The following is a 20,245-nucleotide window of genomic DNA, read 5'->3' on the forward strand; positions in this document are numbered from 1 at the left end:
GAAGCAACATAAATGTCCATCAACGGATGAATGAATAAAGAAAATGTGATATGTACATATAATGAAAAAGAAAAACTGTCACGCAACAACACAGATGAACTTTGAGGACCTTATGCCAAGTGAAATAAGTTAGTCACAAAAGGAATAAATACTGCATGATTCCACTTACATGAGTTTTCTAAAATAGACTGAGAAGCAGAAAGAATAGTGGTTGCTAGGTGCTAGAGGGAGGGAGGAATGGAAAGTTGCTGTTCAATGGGTATAAAGTTTCAGGTATGCAAGACGAAAAAAGTTCTAGAGATCTGTTGAGCTTGTAGTTAATAGTACTGGACTGTACACTTAAAGTTTGTTGAGGGTAAACAAATTGTACAAATTCATTTATTGACTCATATATCTTAATAGCATTTTCTACTTTTTAAAAATATGCAATATATTTGTATAGTGAAGATTAAGCACAACAGATGAATATATACTCATAACAAATCTGAAAAAAAAATCCAGTACCCAACAATGCAAATTCTTAAATGTTTTGCATCCTATGAAAAATTACCAGACATGCAAAGAAGCAGGAAAATATGACCCATCATCAAGACAAAAATTAACCAATAGGAAGAGAGAAAGAAAGATCCAATTAGCAGACAAAGACATTAAGGCAGCAATTATAAATATACTCCATATGTTCAGGAAGGTAGAGAAAAACATGAGCATGTGAAGGAGAGAAATGGAAGTTATTTTTAAAAAAGGAGAGCCAAGTAGAACTTCTAGAAATGAGAACTACAATATCTGAAATGGAAAATACAGCCTGGCCAGTGTGCTCAGTGGTTTACAGCATCAGCCACTGCACCTAAGGATCACAGGTTTGATTCCCTGCCAAGGGCATAAACCTGTGTTTCAGGTTCAGTCCTTGGCCCCTGGTTGTGGCGTGTGTTGGGGGCAACCAATCAGTGTGTGTCTCACATGGATAGTCCTCCCTCGCTCCTTTTCACTCTCCAAAAATCAATGGAAAAAATATCCTCAGGTGAGGATTAACAACAACAAAAAAGAAAATACAGCAAATGAGATGAACAGATTCAACATTGAAGGTGAAAAATATTAGTTAAAACCTGAAGACAGCAAAAGCAACTATCTAAAATGAAGCACCAAGAGAAAAAATACACATCAGTGAGACATGGGACAATATCACGCAGTGTAACACAAGCAAAATAAGTTTCAGAAGGAGATGGGAGACAGAAAAAAATATTTTAAAGAATAGTAAGCAAATGTTTACCAAGTTTGATGAAAACTATAAACCCATAGGATACAGAAGTTCACAAATCTCCAAGCAAAGGAACCAGGCAAAATAATCAAATTGTTGAAATGAAATGACAAAATCTTAAAAATTATCTTAAAAGCAGCCAGAGGGAAAAAGTATCACCTTAAATAACAGATGAACAGATATATAAAAATTAATGTAGACCTTTTGTCAAAAACTATGCATGTCAAGAAACAGTGAAGTGACAGTCTTAAAGTACTAGAAGAAGAAGTGGAAAAACAGCCTTGAACTCTGTACCTGGCAAAAAAGATATTTCCAAAATGAAGGCAAAATAGAGACTTTTTTGGATAAAAAGCTAAGAGAATTTGTCACCAACAGACTTGTATTACAAGAAATGTTAAAAGTGGTTCTTCAGGCAGTGGGAAAATGGTATCAGATAGAAATTTGCATCTACAAAGAGAATAAAGAGCACTGGAAACGGTAAATATGTGGGTAGATATAAATGCCATTTTCCCTTCACTTAAGATATTTTTCCCTTGAAAAGAACTGTCTACACAGGAATGAAAATAGATTGTGGTGTCTATAACATAAGTAGAAGTAAAATAATAAAAAGGTATAGTTCATAAGTCAGTGGTAGAGATACAATGGAATCATAAAAAATACCTAAAGATGATAGAAAAAAAAAGAAAAGATGATATAAATAGACAAATAACAAGATAGAGGTTTAAATCCAACCATATTAATAAGCACATTAAATGTAAGTGATCTAAACACACTCGTTAAAAGAGATTGTATGATTAGATGTTTTTTAAAAAGATTTAATTAAGTACTGTCTATAAGAAACACACTTTGAATATAAAGATACAGGTTGGAATTAAACAAATGAGAGCCCTGGCCAGTGTCGCTCAGTTGGTTGGGCATCATCCTGTGCATCAAAAGGTTGCTGGTTCCATTCCATGCTCAGATCCCCAGTAGCGGGCATGCAGGAGGCAGCCAATCAATGTTTTGTTCTCACATTGATGTTTCTCTCTCCCTCACTTCCTCTCTAAAAAATCAATTTAAAAATATTTTTAAAAAGTAACAGATGAGAAATGTTATGCAATGTAAACACTAATCAAAAGAAAGCTGGATTTCCTATATTAATATCAGAAATGTATATTTTAGAGCAAGATATAAGAGACACTCCAATATGTCTAGACATCTAATAACAACTTTAAAGTAAATGAAGGAAAACTAGCGGAACTGAAAGGAGAAATAGACAAATACACAACTATAGTTGGAAATGATATTTTAGTTTTAATTTTTTCCCTCAAATTAATATTGGTTCTCTCATTAGCCAGAAGATTATGCCTGCCAAGCCTGATTATAGAAATAGTACTAAAGGTGCAGATTCTACATAAATATCTACAGTCAGGTGGCAGTAAAAATAGTAAATATTGGGGCTTACTAATTGCGAGGTGTATTAGTTTCCCATTGCTGTTGTGACAAATTACCACAAACTTAGTGGCTTACACAAATTTATTATCTTACAGTTCTAGAAGTCAGAAGTCCAAAATGGGTTATAGGGGAGATGTAACTCAGTGTTTAGGATAGCAAAGTATAATTTGAGGTGAGAATTATATTCATTGGAATTTATTGAGATGTATTCCCAGAATAATTAGACCATTATATGGAAAGAAAACAAAACTGCATTGCCCTAGGCACTTTGAGAGGAGGGAAAAATGATCCATTTACACATGGTTTCTCTTTTCAGGTGTTTATTTTCTAATATAAATGCAACAACAAGGGTGTATAAGAAATTCATCCTTGGAGAGGTGTAAGGTTTAGATGAGTCTAAAATCATCAGGCTAATTGAGAGTGTTTTTGTTTCAGTGGAGGATGTGCTTTATGGGGAGGAGCAGCAGACCACAAGGAATGAGGCAGAGAATATACAAATGAGGAATAATGTAAAGAAATAACATTTGACATTACTAATGATGATAGAATATCTATATTTGGGCACTTTAGAGTAATTTCTCATTTTCCTGAAAAGGCGTGCAGGAGGCAGCCAATCAATGGTCTTCTCTCATCATTGATGTTTCTATCTCTCTCTCCCTCTCCCTTCCTCTCTGAAAGCAATAAAAAAAAAATTTTTTTTAAAAAGAAGCCTAAAGCTTATAAAATGTGGATAATACTTTTAAATTCTATTTTGTAGGAGCAGTTTTTTAAAAGACTTAATTATGTAATGTCTACAAGAAACACACTTTGAATATAAAGTGTGTGGGCTATATGGTGGAGCTTATCGCAGAAAGAAAATATATACGTATATATGTATATTCGATATATAAAATATACATGATATACACAGATACATTTAGGGAGAAAATAATTTCAATTTGGGAAGAAAAACAGAAGATATAATTCTCTTTGCCAAATTTTTGTAATTCAGATCTCACCTTTGTAAATAATCCCAGTACCAAGATCTGAAACTGTTTATGTAAATGTTCATGAAAACTTAGTTTCAACCCTTAGAAAATATATAGAAATACTGTTTTGGATAAATTTCATCTGTACTTCAGGCACCTTATTTAAGTAATGGAATTTGTGTTGTAATTTCCAGTTGTCTCAAATTTAAAAACCAACAGAAAGTATTTACAGTAGGTCCTCGGGTTACGTCGGAGATCCGTTCCTATTGCGTGACGTAATGCAATTTCGCCCTAAGTCAGAACCCATCTACATATGCACCTACATCACTCACATGGAGCACATATACAGCAGTAATGAAGTGAAACAGTAAAAAAATTTAAAAGAAAGATAACAATTCCTGACCTTTACTTGTGGTAAATAAATAATAAAAACATAAAGCACATATGTACATATGTTGAAATGACGAACCTTATTTTTTTTTTTTTTATAAATAAATGGGAGATAGCGACTTAACCATGAAACGACGTACGTTGAGTCCGACGTAACCCGAGGACTGTCTGTATACCCTTTGCACAGCGTGCAGTAAGGTCTTAAGTGGGAGTGAAATGAAAGTTCCTACAGTGCTGAAGTTAATTCAGTTTGATAACCTTCCTATTTGCTTAGAAAATTGTACATCTGGGAAATCTTAGCTTAAATCATATTTAATTCACATTTATTGCTGATAAAATTTATATTCCATACCAATATATCATTCTGTGGAAAGGCATATTGTATTTGTTTCTTGATTGCTGTTCTTATTAACTTTTATGACAAAAATTACAGAAGCTTAGAGAAAGGTGTTCTTTTCGGGGGCGGGGGGATGTATTTCTCTCAGGTTGCCTATTTGGAAAGTGCTAACATACCATATAATAGGTGCATAGCAAAAAAAATAATAAGTTGATTGAATTAACTGATGTAAGTAGGTGATTATTCCTTTATTGATTTAAAAAAAGACACCACTTTATCCATAGACATTTTCCTTTGTTTGCCTACTGTATGGTGGGAACCAAAGTAAGTGTTCATTTAATCTTACAACTACTTTATAAAGTAGAAGGTCTTATCTCAGCTTTTCAGATGAGAAATCAAGATTTGGAAAGGTTACCTAACTTGTCCAAGATTGTCCAGCTTACCAATATTCAAATTTAGGTCTATCAAACTCAGGTTTTTTCCAAAATATACTATCTCCTTTTTATTTTACCTAATTTATTAATTTCCTCTATATTTTCATAGTCTTTACTACTCAAAATAAATCCTATAGAAACGCATTTTTCCTGACTAATTTTACACATTGTTTTAACAATCAGGTTTATTGAGGTATAATTTACACTCAATAAAATGCACTTCTTTCAGCCTGGCTGGTTTGGTTCAGTGATTAGAGCATTGGCCTATGGACTGAAGGGTCTTGGATTCTATTCTGGTCAAGGGCGTGTGCCTTGGTTGCAGGCTCTATCCCTGGCCCCAGTCATGTGGGAGGTAACCAGTCGATGTATCTCTCACATCGATGTTTCTCTGTCTCTCCCCCTCCCTTCCATTCTCAAAAAAGAAAAAAAAAATCAATGGAAAAAATATCCTTGGGTGAGGATTAATAACAACAACAAAATGCACTTCTTTTAAAGTGTATAGTTAGGTGAGTTTTGACATATATATATACATTCATGTAACCTGCACCACAACAATCAAAATCTGGAACATTTCCATTACCAACCCACCTCCTCACCCCCACAAAGTCCCTCATGCCCCTTTATAGTCAATTCCTTCCTGACACTACTGATCTTACTTTTACCCCTATAGTTTTGCTTTTTTCAGAATGTCACATAAATGAAATTATATGTTAAGTAAACTTTTGTTTATTTTAGGATTCATCTATGTTGTTAAAGATATCAGGTATCAGTTTATTGCTGAGTTGTATTTCATTGTATGAAAGTTCCTACAGTGCTGAAGTTAATTCAGTTTGATAACCTTCCTGAACCACAGTTTACCAGTTGATAGACATTTGGAGTTTTTCCTGGTTGGTATTATTATAAATAAACTGCTATAAACATTTATGTTTATAACCTATTTAATTATAGAATTTCTGGGTTAGTATGGCATTCTCTTGAGTGAGATCCGAAGAGATCCCTTAGTCTAAGATAATCTAAAGGAGACTTCTCACTGAGGTCTCTGAGCCCTCTTAGAAATTGGGGACGAAAAACCTGTTGACTGTTTTCGAAATTTGGAGGTACTATATGACATTTAGGACATACTTTTTAATTTCGCATGTTGTAAAAGTAGAAAGATAAATTATATGAAATGAAGTACAATGAAAATGTAGCATAATGGCAAACACTGAACTAAGAGTTCAAAAATTGAGTTCTAGTCCTTTAATCTGGTTTGTTTCCAGCTCTCTCTCTTATTAGACTTTGGACAGATTTTTACTTTGAACAAACTAGTAATGATTTTGGACAGATTTTTACTTTGAACAAACTAGTAATCCTCTACAAGGAGCAAAATAAAACTAACATTTCCACTTTCTTTTTAATCCTCACCTGAGAATTTTTTTTTTTTTTAATTTTAGAGAGAAAGAGAGAAAAATCGATGTGAGAGAGAAACATTGATCAGGGGATTGAACCCGCAATCTTTTTGGTGTATGGGACCATGCTGCAACCAACTGAGCCACCTGACCAGGGCCCAAGATTTTTAGATATATACATTATTTCATTTAGTTCTCAGGACTACCCTATGAGGTACCTCTGAGGTAGGTAGTACTAGTTCTATTTCCCTGATGAAGAAACTGTGATTCACAGAAGTGCAGTAACTGGCAGGGGTAGCAAAGCTAGTAAGTAGGTGGTTGAGTGAACAGATGACCCCATATCATTTCCCTATCTGGAAAAGGAGATAATACACACTTTGTAGATATGAGAAGTATATATGATAGTCTCTTTCTCTCCTTCCCTTTTAACAAAGGTCCCTCTGTTTCCTGCCCTGCTATTCTGTTAACTGTTATTAAGAGAAATCTAAAATGTGGGTGCTAACTTCTCTTTTTTTTAATTGCAAAGATTATATAGTGTCAGAAAGCTGGCATATTAGATGTTTCTTTTATCATAAACATTAGAAAAACAATAAGTCAACTAGCAAATAGAATTCACAGTATAATCTAACAGCCTGACAGATTGTTCTCACATAATTCTTGTTAGCACATTCTCTCGGTTATTTTTTCCCCAATGTGATACTTTCTGCATTGCTTTGTGAAGTAGCTCAGACCTGCATTCTACTACTTCTGTGCTAAAAATTAGCCCAGTCACTTCTCACATTTAGGAATCAGTGTGGGCACTGATTTCTTCACATACAGCTTCTGTATGGCCAAGACTATCTCTGTATGCCTTATGATTGTTTAAAATTACTATAAGCAACCGACTTGATGAATCTTTCCCCTTCTGTCATTCCTGTTTTGCAGGATTGCACCAAACTTGATAGAACATTATCAGCAGCTATTTTGTAGAACTTCTTAGGCTAGTTCTACCAATTTGTATTGTAAATCCCCCTGTCCATGAGCCATAACAAGTAAACACATCATTAGGTTTTCTTTCTCCCAACTTGCCTAATGAGGGGAGAAATCTTACACAGCTGGAAAAGCATGGGACTCCTTTTTGAACTGATTTATTTACATAGCATATGCTTAGTTTGACACATTGCTTAGAAGAAGCAGATACTTTTTTTAGTTAAGTACTATACAAATACTTCAAAGAACATTTTAGCTACACTGTAATTGTTTAGCTTTTCTGGATACAAAGCTGCTCTTTGCTCTCTGTCCTAGTTCTTTATATTATTGCTTTAAATGTGAGAGAGAATTAAGTTGAATACATTTAGAAGCTATTTTCAGAAACATTTTCGTTTCAGAAGTTGCTGCATAATACTAGTAGTTTAAGATGTCTGCACAAACCATTGTGCTCTGATCTAGTTGGTAAGAAAGTAAATTGGTGACTTGGAGCCAGATAATATGCTATTGTGGTCAGATGTAAAGAACCTTCACTTTGAAGCCAGATAAATCTAGGTTTAAATCCCACTATGTGCTTGCTAATAATTTTTTTCCCAGAGGAGTTAAAACTACTCAGTTTTCTCAACTACTGTATGCTGGTGATAATAAGAGCTTCTTCTTAGGGCTTGATTTCAGTAACTAAAGTATGTACAGCACCTGGCATATGGTAAAACTACCCATTAAATTTGTCCTTGCCCTGTAACCTTTCCTCCTACCCCTTCAAAAACAAAACAAAACAAACACTTTATTATTCAAATTGGTTTTTAAAAAACCTAAATATGTCTCATGCAGGTTTGAGGGCAGATTAGGGTAGCAGGGTAGGCCTACCCATGTAGTGCTGGAGATGATTTTCAGCAAAGCTCTGGACTAGGGAAAACTAGGTTGCCATATTAGGTAATACAAGCCAACAGATTAGTTTGAAACTGCACATGACTATAAACACTGTGAGTAGATACATACCTCCTGTATGCCTGAATAAGCATATTCAATTTAATATTTGAGGATCACCTACAATGGATAAGACATTCTACTGAGAGATCATCTGCTCTTATATCCTTCTGTCTTTCCTTTTCTTTTTGGGCCACAACACAAGCATGGTGACTGAAGCTTCAGTATTTTTCTTGGGCCATAGTGTGATGTAAAAAGATAGAAAGTGCCTAGATCCTTAATGATGTAGGTATTTATTAGCTCCAGACTACCTACTTCTGAGTTTTGTCAACTGAAAGACGTTATTGCCAATCCAACAGCAACAGGAGCCCCCAATTTGAAGTGCATTGAAGGGGGAGAGACTTTATGTAGTGCAAATAGTTCAATTGTGATATAGTTCAGCTATAAGACAGCTCAATAGTGATATAGCATGGTTGGAACACCACGGCTGTGAGATAGCTCAGGTGAGAAGGCCCCAGTGTTACAGCTCTGCTCCACTCCTGCATGACTGCTCCATCTCCAGCTCTGATGTCACACCTCTACCTGGGGAAACACAGTTTGAAGGAAACTTAAAGGATATTCCAGTGAGGCAAAAGTAGCTTGCTTATATAGACAGTAGTGCCCACTCCCAGTCTCTGATTGGTGCATTCTCATACAAATGAGAGTTTCAAATCCTTTGAGTTTGATTAGTCCAAAAAGCTCTATCCTAATTGGTCAGAATGGAGCTGCTCTGATTGGTTGGTGAATATACAAATGAGGATATAGTTGTGCAGCTCCCTGTGGATGGGGAAAGTCTCAGTCCTATTGATTGAAATACCATTCTAGGAGTTCTCTTACAAGGGTTGGCTCAGAGAGCAGATACACAGTGTAAGAGGTTTGACAGCCTGTGGCTTTTCCTTGAAGTGCAATATGTGTGAGAGACCTCTGCTAACAATGGCTGCTAGATTCTGATTATGAATTTGAGCTCAATTAACAAGGAGGAGTCCTTTTTGGCAAGTATATTCTTCGCAAGGCCAACAGTTTATTTTACTGTTGTGAAAATAACAATGGCTTAAACACATAAGGATATTTTTTCTGGTGTCTGCTAATAGCAGCAGAACCTAATCCTAACAGATTCTGATAGCATTCTGGCTATAGGTATTTGGTTCCCTATAACTAAGGTGACCAGATTTTAACATTGGTAAAGCGGGACACCATTGACCGGGGGAGATGGGGAGGGGTTCTTTTTTTTTTTTTTTAAATATATTTTATTGATTTTTTACAGAGAGGAAGAGAGAGGGATAGAGTTAGAAACATCGATGAGAGAGAAACATCAATCAGCTGCCTCTTGCACACCCCCTACTGGGGATGTGCCCACAACCAAGGTACATGCCCTTGACCAGAATCGAACCTGGGACCTTGAGTCCTCAGGCCAACGCTCTATCCACTGAGCCACACCGGTTTCAGCCCGGGGGCGGGGGGGGGTCTTGATTAAAAATTTGGTCTATATTGTAATCACTTTTGGTTTTTTTAATAAAAGGAAATTCACTTCTTAGATCATCGTTGAATTTGCATCCTCTTTTCTTACTCATGTTAAAAATCTAAAAAAAAAATTTTTTAATTATATTATAAATTATTATATACATATTGCTTAAAAACACAGTAAGTAGGTACATAATTACATGAACATATTTTATTGTTTATAAATTAAATTAATTTGATTGTTATAAAGTAACTATATTTTAAAAATTATTTTAATCCTATATTTCTTTCTAAATAATAACAATACTAACTTGTATTATTTTTCCTCTGAATTTGCCATAACGTAAGTCGTAAGTGGCCAGCGCTAGACTTTTTGCCGCCACTATAAAATATAAATAATACGAGTACTGTCTGCTAAATTCAAGAAAATTTATGTATTTATGAAATAAATAAATTACTTACCTAAATTATCTGAATAGCTGATTTGTAATGACACCACTTGTTTAACTAGCTTACTAGCACACAGTACGATGTGTATCGTCTGAGAGACAGTTACAAAATGTTTTCGTCGTTGCCAATCCCAAAAAATGCCATTGTTCATTAAATCCAAACAATGGTGGTCGAATTCTAACAATTGATCAACAATGTGAACTTTGATAAGCAGTTCTCGATAATCAGTTCTCAACCATTATTTGTTATTATTAAAGTTTAACATTATAAAATTAACAAAAATAATATAAAACTCATATCCTGGCTAAATAGCCACATGGCCGCCGAAAACCGTATATTCCCTTACCGTTCTCCCGCCGTTCTCTAGCTTGTCGTGTATTCTTTCCAAAAATTGGGACTTTTTTAAAATGCCACGGGACGCGGGACAAATTGTTAAAAAGCGGGACGTCTGGTCACCTTACCTATAACCCTGCCTCGAGAAACCAAGATGGCGGCATAAGGTAAACACCTAACTGTTGCCTACCACAACAATTTTGAAACTATAACCCTGCCTCCAGTCACTATTAAAATGACTAATATATCTAAAAATAGTACACCAGCACTGAAACATGGAAAAGGGGTGTTTATATACCTGAAATATAGAAATGTCCAGAAATTTCTATTAAAAATAATCTAGATATTCCCACTGAAAGCAACTAGAACTCTTTCAAGAATGGCTGTTTCAGGTCTTTGACATGATGAACTTGGATATCTTGTCATACAGGAAAGCTATCAGAAACTACTTAAAAATAGAATTACTATATGATCAACAATCCTACTTCTGGGTATATGTCCCAAAAGAATTGAAAACATGGTCTTGAAAAGATATTTGTACCCATGTTTATTGCAACATTATTCTCAATAGTCAAGAGATGGAAGCAATCCAAGTATCCATCAGTTGATAAATAAAGAAGCAAAATATGGTATATACATACAATTGAATACTAATCAGCCTTAAAAAGGAAGGAATTTCTGGCATGTACTACAACGTGGATGAAACAGAATCATTATACTAAGTGAAATAGGCCAATCACACAAAGACAAATACTATATGATTTCACTGATATCAGATACTTAATGTAGTCAAAAGTATAAACACAGAAAGTAGATTGGTTGTTACCATAGGCTGGTAAGGTGAGAAGAATAGGGAGTTATTGTTTAATGAGTTTCAGTTTTATAAGATGAAGAGAGTTATGGAGATAAATGGTAGCGATAGCACAACATTATGAATGTATTTAATACCACTTAATTGTACACTTAAAGTGGTTAAGAGGATATATTTTATATTATGTGTATTTTACCACAATTTTTTTTTTAATTGGGGAGAAAAAAGAAAGTGAGCTTCCACACTCTGGAGTAATAGAAGACAGCAGGTGGTCTCAGCTCTCCTTGCAAATACAGCAAGTATCACAAGTGTACCTTCCCCCAACTTCTATACAATTAACATTCTCTATTAGATGGGTCTCCTTTATTTCTATAGTTTGAAGTTTTTCATTTTTGTTTTGTTTGTTTTTTCCTTTCGTGGCAATGGATTTGAGAATAGCAGAGAAAGCTAAAGTATTGGGTTAAGTTGTTCCAAAGCAGATTTGTTTTTAATAACTGAGCAGATAAACTTGAGCTTTGATGCCACAGAAAATTTTCATTCTGAGGGTAATTACAGGCAAACTATATCCAATATTATACGCTAGAGGCCCGGTGCACAAAATTCGTGCACGGGGAGGGGAGTTGTCCCTAGCCCAGCCTGCACCCTCTCCATTCTGGGACCCCTCAGGGGATGTCCGATTGCCGGTGTGGGATCAGGCCTAAACCAGCAATCAGACATCCCTCTCACAATCCAGGACTGCTGGCTCCCAACCACTCACCTGCCTGCCTGATTGCCCCTACCCGCTTCTGCCTGCCAGCCTGATCACCCCCTAACCAATCCTCTGTCAGCCTTATCGACACCTAACTGCAACCCTGCCAGCCCGATCGCCCCCAACTGCCCTCCCCTGCTGGCCCGGTTGCCCCAACTTTCCTCTCTTGCCGGCCTGGTCCCCCCCAACCACCCTCCCCTGGTGGCCTGATCGCCCACAATTGCCCTCACCTGCCAGCCATCTTGTGGTGGCCATCTTGTGACCACATGGGGGCGGCCATCTTTGTGTGAGGGTGTGATGGTCAATTTGCATATTACCTCTTTATTATATAGGATTCTTGCCAGAAAGTACACTAAGTAGAAAAAAAGGTTAAAATATTTAACCTGGGTTGTAGTTTTTTTTTTTGGGGGGGGGGGGTTGTTGTTGTTTTTGGGCCCTGGCTAATTAAAAGACAATCATGAAATAAAAATATTCTTACCTTAAGATTTATACTTTTTACAGCCTCACTTTTTATACTAATGCTGGTTACTCTGACATATACTGCCACCTTGGGATTTTTAGAACACTGACACATTATTTTCAAAGCCTCAAATTAACATGGACTGATGAAACTGTTATTATGCTCCATTTCTGTCTCTAGAGAAAGGTTTTGTTTTAACAAGCCACCCCAGAGCATCATGATAATTATCAGCAGAAATGAAGCTTTGTTATGCATTTGTAAGTTATTGCTGGATTTGTGGGGCCAGTGGGATCCTATTTTCAAGGGCTTAATTATTCTAATCTACCTAGAGACCTGGGAGCTTTATTGGACTGTATATACTTAAATATTCATAATTATGAGTCATTTCTACTGTTTTCTTATATTAATATGGCATGTAATTACACTGTTGAATTTAAAGACAATTCAAAAATACTAATAAATTTTTAGAATACTAGATAACTTTTCCTAAAATCATATTTTACCTTTGCAAGCTGTTAATTCAAGGTCAGAATTCAACTTTGTCTGGAATAAGACCTGTAAATGTTTGAGTTCAATTCACAACTGGTAACCTGTTATAAATTAGAATATCTGCTTAGGGAAGGTAGTATTCAGTGTCAGAAATACAATATATATCTGCTCAAAGATACCATCTATGACATGTCAGTTAGAACACAAGGTTTGGAATCAAACAAACTTGAATTCAAATCTCAAGTGAACTATCAAGTAATCTTGTGACCTAGGGTAAATTACTTAACATCACATAGCCTCAGTTTTATCATCTGTAAAATAGGAGAAATACAATTTTTAATCAGGTTTAAATTCTCATTTATTTTGGCTTTGTTCCTGTCCTCTTCTTTAGTGAAGCTATTGTGGGCTATTATACCTTAGCCTCTTCATTTCTGAATTGTAAATAATATAGTATACCATATACTCCTTACTCAATTTCTTTGGGATGTGTACCTAGAAATATAATCTTATTTGATGCATTATAAGCCACTTGTATCAAAGATTACTTTAACTTTTGTTATTCTAAAAAATGGGGACTAGCAGAATTACCTTCTCAGTTTGTCCTTTATTGTAATTGCCAGAGAATACTGCTTGTTTACATTATTGGAAGAGGCCTGACCACCAGAAATATTAGGCAGTTCTCCTTTGAATTAGAATTATCACAGAATGCTTAACCATTTGTGTAATTTAAATCTTGGTCTATCAAACAGTAAACAGATGGAACATTACTAAGAGCAGTAATTAAATTGTAAATCTGTTTTAAAGAGTTGGCCAATATACAGCATCACAATCCATATTCTATTGTATCCATTATGTTCATTTTTATTTGAATTATGATTTCAGAATACCCAAATATGGGAAAGAAAACAAAGTTGTCTCTTTTAAATGTCTGTTATTTTTAAAATTGCATACTTAACATTGTTCGTTCATTCACCAAATCTATATTGAATGCCTCCTATGAGCCAGGCACATTTCTAGCCGCTGGGGATCCAGGAGAAACAAAATCCCAGTCCTTGTGGGATTTAGATTCTAGTGGATTGGAGATGGCTAATAATCTAAATATATATATAGTATCAAGTGGTGATAAATACTAAGAAGGAAAATAAAGCTGAGTAAGGACCTGGAGAATGACAGGGTGAGAACTGCTACTTTAGGAAGGTGGTCAGAAATGGTCTCTTTGACATATTGACCCTTAAGCAGGGACTTGAAGAAATAAGGGAGCAAACCACTGGATATTTGGGGAAACAGTACCAGGCAGAAGGAATAGCAAGTGCAAATACTCGTCTGTCAATCTTCTACTCATTCCACCTTGAAGCTTTCCTCAACACTTTAAAAAGTTAACTGACAGTTACAGGCTTCCTCCTTTATGTTTCATACCAAATTTATGTGACTTTTTTATAGTTTTTGTCTCATAACATTATTTTCCATATACATAGTCAGTTTGATTATCTATTGAGCAACTCCTATTTCTTTTATTTACTTGGTAACAAAGAATTATAACAAATGTAAATTGTTAGATATATAAATAATTAAATAATGAGCAAGCAACCTTTGGTCTACATTATTCAGAGGAAAGAAAAAGCCAATGATTTCTTTCAATGAAATCTTGTACAAACTTATCTTAAGGTTGTTCTTAACTGAAATATGACCTTCATATTTTAAAAATTCATGGTGATATTCACAGTTTTACTGTTTATTGAATTACTCTAGTGGTTATTTGAAATATTCTGTTAAGAAAATGAATTTGAAAAGTAAATTATCACAGAGGAGTTCTTTGAATTGCAAATCATTTTAGAAGAGAACAGTTTGTTCTCCCAAAGAAAAACTAAGTTATATTTTGTTTTCCCTAATTTTTATCTATTTCTGCAAAGTTTCTCCAGTTTCTTTATGATCTTACTGAATGTTATTTTCTGTTTCAGATCTCCATAGTTACTAAAATCAAATTTTATTGCATTATGTTTCTAAGAAAATAAACCTTTAGGGTCAGCAATAGATGAAGTTTCAAAGTTTTTTACTTATGGGTTTTTTTAAACTTTTCTTGTAACTTGAAAGGTTAATCTAGTTCATAGATATGGCAAAGGCTTTAAAGTTAAGTAGGAAGCTTATCACCATTCAGCAGAAAACCCTCGTTTTAGCTCTTAAAGTTACTATCATTTATACTTAGCAAAATGTCAATGCAGGCTACTTTTTGAAATTTGAAAGTTTCTATGGTCAGTTTTTTACAATTTGAGCAACATTATAATAAAATGTTCACATCTACCTTTAGATAAGCCTGATTTAGTAGTTAATACCGCATGCCAATATCAGGGTTTTCTTTCTCTCTATCCTTCTTCTAGCTCACCAATCTCTCCCCCTTCTCCAAAAATGTCAGTGCCTGTTTTGAAAGCTAAATACTTATACACATTTTAACTTAAAATTTACACTTTTTTATTTCAATATTTTAACAATATTTTTGACCTTTTTAATTTTCAACTTATACAGTTAAAAACAATAAATATAATTATGAAAATTAGAAAATATGCTTTTTTAATAAAGTGAGATCATACTATATTGCTGTTTTATAACATTTTTTTATTTAACAGTATCTCTCCATATGTCCTTCCATTTTTCCTTCTTATCAAGTCCATAGTCAAATTTCCTGGTGTAGGACAAATTTTCACATCTGGTTGCTATATGCCTTACATATCTCTCTCTCTCTCTCTCTCTCTCTCTCTCTCTCTCTCTCTCTCTCTCTCTCTCTCTCTCTCTCTCTCTCTCAATTGAATCTAGTCCCCTTTTTCTTTGTCCCTAAACATATTGAGGAGACAGGGCTAGCTCTCCTGCAGGATGTTTTACCTTCTAAATGTATCTGGTTGCTCCCATACTTAACTTGTCCCTCTATACCTTGTATTTCCTGTTAACTAGAAGTTAAATCTTAAGGCCTGAGAGATTTAAGTTAAACATTTTTGGTTGGGCTATGTGATAGGTTATGTACTTTTTATTTTAACTCATCAAGAGATACTGTATCTGCAGAGAACAGACTGACAGCTGTCAGGGGGAGTGAGGGCTGAGTGAGATAGGTGAGGTACTAAGCAAAGGAAAAAAAAAAAGGGTGATTCGTGGACACAGACAACAGTACGGTGATTGCCAGAGGAAAGAGGGGTGGAGGAAAGTGGGGGTAGGGGGATAAAAGGTGATGGAAGGAGACTCGACTTCAGGTGGTGAACATACAATACAATATACAGATGTATTGTAGAATTGTATACCTGAAACATGTATACTTTTACTAACCAATGCCACTGCAATAAATTCAATTTTTAAAAAAAAGAGAGAGAGACAGTATCTAGATGAGTCACCATTAATGAGAGTGAATTTGACCACTGAATTAGGGTAATGACCATTCGATCCTTCACTGTAGCATTTCATCTTTCTCTCCTTTGTGACTAGAAAACAATACATTTGGTGTTACTTTGCACAGTATGAATCTCTATGTCCGTATCAAACATATACCTTACTCTAATATTTGCCTAAATTAGTAATTTAATGAGGGAGCCCATAATTTTTTTATTTAAAATATTTTCTCCTTTATTAGCAATAATTTTTCTATAAAATAGGATTTTTTAACATATGAGGCTATTGGTTTGGTCAACTCTACTAGTGGGGAAGGGGACCTTTCAGGTTGATTCCTGTCCTGTATCTTTTTGCTATGATTCTAGTTTTCTAAATTATGGAAATGTTTAAACATAAAAGTATAGAGAGAAATACAGTGAACCTCCAAGGTATCTTTCAGCTTCAGTGATTATCAGTATATTTCCAATCTTCTTTTATTTGACCTCTTCTACTTTTTTTGATTTCTGAATTATGATTCCATTGATATTTGAAAAGTTTTCTGTTATGGCAAGGCCCCAGACCTGGAATCATCCATTTCTCTAAGAAGCCCTGATTGCTTTGATTGAGGAATGGCATCAGATAAAATCTGGGCATAAAGGTTATTGAAAGTTTTTAACTTTGATTTTTCTTTACTTTCCCCTCATGTGCCTCATCATAATGGTAGCCTACTTCTCACAAGCAGGGTTACTCTCACCTGAATCGTGGAGAATGGGCACTTCTCAAAGATGCGACAAAAAACTTTATATTTCTACTTTAATTGGTCTACATTTTAGGTTTAGCTGACAAATGATTCAAATTTTGGCAGGTAGGTGTTTTTAATAAAGGACCTTTTTCTGAAATAAACACCATTTATTATCAGTTTATCTGTACTACAATATAAGGAAATTCTCAATGTATAAATATATGACTTCTGAAGCTTTGCTTATGCCACACTGTGTTTTTTTATTTGTTTGTTTTTGTTTTTTAGCATTTTCAACACATTTTCTCATACTAATAATGCAGATGATAAAATGTGATTGGATTCTAGCTCTTAAAATCTGTATGATTTTCAAGATTAAACCCATATCTTTGCCTCCTAATGCTCTGATGAAATAAAATATATAGAAAATAAGAAGTGAAGAAGCCAATAACAATAAATAGGAAGACTCCCCAAGAGTGATAATTGAGCAGATTTCAGGATCTCTTTTTGAGTATAAGAAGGCACAAGTATATCCCTCATCTCACCTCCCATACCTCTCTCACCCCTGCACTTGGACTACAGCTAGCTGGCATGAACCCAGGCAAAGCACCAGACATTTTTTTCAAAGAAATTGTACTAAGGCTTCTGAGTACAAGTTATGTCCCCAGAACAAAGCAAAAAGCCATCTTTATTCTGGCATTTAGAGGGCTTGCTGGCTCCCCACCTACACATCCTGAAGGAACACTGTATACCTAGCCCACACAGAGGCCCCCTCAGGAGAGCCATTTAGGAAAAAAACAAAAAAAACAAAAAAACAGACCATCTTGACAGTAACAGAGAAAATCTATGTTGGCTAATGAGTCATTCAGGCCTAAATATGAATGAGTAACCAGAGATCACCAGGCATGTGAGAAAAACTAATGGCATGAAAGAGAGACTAAAATAATCAGAAAAATGCCACTGGAGAAAATAGAGGTAACCAGAGAGAACTTTATAAAAGAGAAACTAATATACTCAAAGCTACAAGAAGATACATTGATTAAACAAGAATAAGAGGACACCAGTTTTCAGATTGATAGGACACACCAAGTACTGAAATAGTAATGCAGACATAATACTGTAACACATGAACCTGCACAATTCCTAGGATAAAAGATCCAGAGAAAAGTCATGTACAAAGTGACAAGTATCAGTCTGAAATCAAACTTCTCATCAGTAACCTTTAATGCTTTAAGACAGTAAAATATTGCCTACAACATTTGGAAGAAAATGCTAGCAACCAGGGATTTTATATCCTGCCAAACTATTCATGAAAGGTGAGAGCAGAATAAAGTTGTTTTCAGACAGGCAAGGGCTCAAAGTTAACTTCTCTTGGAATTAAAAGAAATAAATGGATTGCACATTCACCATCAACCTTCTTGTAAAACAGAAATTCATTGTATACATTTTCATTAAACATTTTCATTAGGGGCTTTTTTTAAAAATCTCATTGGTGCCAAAAGAGTTTATTGAGAGGGAAAAGGGAAGGAGGATTGCAAACAATAAAATAAGTAGTTGTGGATTTATACCACAAAATAAATGACAGAGCTACCATAGTAAACAGCAATGAGACCACTCCCTTTACTCTCAGCGGGCTGAAATATTCTATATACTGCACATAAATAACTCATAATTTTTCATATTTCTCAATGACCTCAGCAACAGGCAACCTGGGACCACTTACATGTAATCTCAACTGGCTGGTACACCATATGACCAGCAGGGACAACAGCATCAAATTCTTCTCCCATCATGACTGGAATGACATGATCTGGCTTATATTCAAAAGCATCATTCTGACTGCTGTGTTGAAAATAGACTTGGGGGTAGAATAGTAGAGCAAGGATAGAAGCACAGAGACCAGGTTGGACATCGTTGCTGTATTCCACATGAAAAATTACAGTGGCTCTGATTTGGTGGTAATAGCAGTAACAGAAAGAGGTCAGATTCTGGGCATAATTTGAAGGTAGAGCCAATAGGATTTCCTGCCTGATTGGATATGGGGTGAGCAACAAAGGAGTCAAGATTTCTGGTCTGAGCAGTAAGAAATGAGAACAGATTGAGGGAAAAGATTAGGAGTTAAGTTTTGGATGTTATATTTCAGAAGTCTATTTGACCTCCAACTAAAGATGTCAGTTGTTAGATTGAAACTTAGATATATACTAGTGGCCCGGTGCATGAAATTCGTGCACATTAAAAGGGGGACCCAGAATCAAGTCCCCGCCCACCCACATGCGCCTCAAAATCGCGTGAGACCCAGACTCGGCCGTCCCCAACCCCACATTGGGCTAGATCCAGACCCGGCCAGTCCCCCCCTTGTCAAGCCCTGCTGGGCAGGGGGCGTAGCCTCAGGTCCCCTGGCCTGGCGTCAGGACCGGGGGCGTGGCCTGAGGTCCCCCAGATGGGGTGAGGGGCGTGCCTTGAGGTCCCCCGTCAGGCCCCGCCAGGTGGGGGACACAGCCTGAGATCCCCTGTCAAGCCCCACTGGGTAGGGGGCATGGCCTGTGGTCCCCCGTCAAGCCTCACCAGGCAGGGGGTTGCACAGCCTCAGGTCCTCTGGCCCGGCACCAGGAGGGGGCGCGCAGCCTCAGATCCCCCATCAAACCCCCCTGAGCGGGGGGCACAACCTGAGTTCCCCTGACCCAGCACTGGAGGTGCACCTTGAGGTCCCCCGTCAAGCCCCACTAGGTGGGGAACACTGCCTGAGGTACCCTGTCAAGCCCTGCCAGGCAGGGGGGCACAGCCTCAGGTCCCCTGGCCTGGTGCTGGGGTGGGGGGGGGGTGGCCTGAGGTCCCCCGGCCTGGTGCTGGGGTGGGGGGCACGGCCTGAAGTCCCCTGTCAAGCCCAACCTGGTGGGGGGCACAGCCTGAGGTCCCCCGGTCTGGCGCTGGGGCAGGGGAAGCAGCCTGAGGTCCCCTAGCCCAGCACCAGGACAGGAAGCACGCCTTGAGGTCCCCCGTCAAGCCCCGACGGGCAGGGGGCATGGCCTCAGGTCCCCTGGCCTGGTGCCAGGGTGGGGGTCATGGCCTGAGGTCCCCCAGCCTGGTGCCAAGGCAGGAGGCATGGCCTGAGGTCTCCCAGCCTGATGCCAGGGCAGAGGGCACAGCCTGAGGTCCCCTGTCAAGCCCCACGGGGGTGGGGGAGGGCATAGCCTCAGGTCCCTGCTGATGGCTCATTAAGGCTCCTTAAGGGAACTTGGCCTCAGCTGTGGGTGCAGCCATCTTTGTG

The 20,245-nt window shown here is 36.9% G+C and overlaps 1 protein-coding gene across 4 annotated transcripts in view; it reads left to right on the plus strand.

The window, feature by feature from the left end:
• The window catches only part of GLCE (glucuronic acid epimerase), a 98,754-nt gene that overhangs the window by 67,170 nt on the left and 11,339 nt on the right, over positions 1 to 20,245 (plus strand). The gene's annotated exons all lie outside the window — the stretch shown is intronic.

This window comes from Cnephaeus nilssonii, assembly GCF_951640355.1.
Source record: "Cnephaeus nilssonii genome assembly, chromosome: 4".
Classification (NCBI taxonomy): Eukaryota; Metazoa; Chordata; class Mammalia; order Chiroptera; family Vespertilionidae; genus Cnephaeus; species Cnephaeus nilssonii.